General features: G+C 37.6%; 1 long non-coding RNA gene across 1 annotated transcript in view; it reads left to right on the top strand.

The window, feature by feature from the left end:
* LOC106879439 (uncharacterized) overlaps positions 1 to 1078 on the top strand; it is a 2424-nt gene extending 1346 nt beyond the window's left edge. Inside the window, exon 2 of the long non-coding RNA XR_001410635.2 lies at positions 472 to 1078. This is a non-coding gene — a long non-coding RNA (uncharacterized LOC106879439). The remainder of the gene's footprint in view (positions 1 to 471) is intronic.
* The last annotated feature ends 527 nt before the right edge of the window (positions 1079 to 1605 follow it).

The following is a 1605-nucleotide window of genomic DNA, read 5'->3' as shown; positions in this document are numbered from 1 at the left end:
TATATATATATATATATATATATATATGTGTGTATACATACACACACTCATACATACAGACACATATATATGCGGCTCACTTAAACAATATTCTTTTACATCTTTTCATTCAAAGCAGGAGAAAATCTGAGGCAGATTTGGCTACTGTTGTGTTCCTCCTCTCCCTCAACATCCTTCCGCTCTGCCCCACCCCACCACTCTCCCACTTTTCTTCTCTTCCCTTCCTCACTTTGTCTGTATTCCACTCCCTTTTTTCTATTTCTGTCTCCTTATTTGTAACTCTTTCTCAATTATAGTCTACCGACAAAACAGTCGGATATTTTTTCTCGAGACTTAATGAAGAGACTCGCTTTTGAGGTTTATCCATTTCTCAAAAACATATTATAGTTACAGATAGATTTAAACCAAATTGTTTCATTCAAAATTCGAAATGTAATTGTAAAATCGATTAATTTATTATTCTATGTTTAGGTCGACTGGTAGAAAGGTGTTGTACTTACGGTCTTCGCAGCTGATATCGATGTATTTAATGCACATCACAAGCCACTCCAAGGTGACCACTACACGCTAAAAACGAAGGTTAAGGAAAGAACTTCTAGAAGGGAGATGTTCTGGAGACTGAGGATTAGAAGCTGATTATTGTCGGGTTTATGGAGAGGCGGGAAAGTGCAGTATAAATGACAAGTTGCAGGAAATACGATTGAGTCGAAGAGGTTTGAGTTGAAGTTGTGCGAAACTAGCAGGAAGCGAAAAGTAGTGCCCATTTAATAGAAAGGAAAGGAAATAGCAAGTCTGTGGGTCAGGGGGATGAAGTATACTTAACGATTCGATGATAAGTGGCCAATAAAATGAATTACTGTACTGAGATTGTTAACATTGAGTAAAATTCCTGAAGGCACTGCTGCAGTATCACTACAGTCTGATATCTAAAGAATCAGAAACTTAGCAAGGAACAAAGAAAAGACATTTCGGGAGAAATGCAATTTTATAACATCCCTTTATTTTTAATGCTACAAATAATGCATAATCTTTATCAACAGGTGTCAAAATCATTCAGTCAAATACACTGTTAATTTTTTGTTGGTGTAGTTGTAGTTATTGTTGTTGTTCTTGGTTTTTAAACCCCTCTTAACATTAAACACTAATTGAATAGACCTAAGATCTAAGGTACTCCAATCCTGACCACCTTGATTTATTCAAATTGTTTGTCTAATCCAGTTACCTCAAAAAAAAAAAAAAATCTCCGCATCTCCAGTTCTTCAAGGCCGTTCTTTATCATGGGTCAGGAATTTGGAGGGTCCCCAGAGCTATGGGCAAAATTTGAAACATATTTCTGTGGGATAGAATGAACCAAACTCCCATCTATCAGGAAATTCTGAAAAGGAAATGGGGCTGGATCGGTCACATTCTATGTAGACCGAGCAGCATTGCAAGACAAGAGTTAGGTCGGCGCTCTGAAGGAAAGAGCCTTGGACGACCTAAGAAAATCTGGGAAGGTTGCGTGGAGGATGAAACGAAAAGTAAAGATCGTACATGGTCTGAAATGAAGGAGATAGCTTAAGATCTAAGATAGTGTCCACTGGCATGAATTGGTCTCGACCTTAA

The sequence above is a fragment of the Octopus bimaculoides genome, chromosome 4, assembly GCF_001194135.2.
Source record: "Octopus bimaculoides isolate UCB-OBI-ISO-001 chromosome 4, ASM119413v2, whole genome shotgun sequence".
In the NCBI taxonomy this organism is placed as follows: Eukaryota; Metazoa; Mollusca; class Cephalopoda; order Octopoda; family Octopodidae; genus Octopus; species Octopus bimaculoides.
This window is presented reverse-complemented; position numbering and strand designations above follow the sequence as displayed.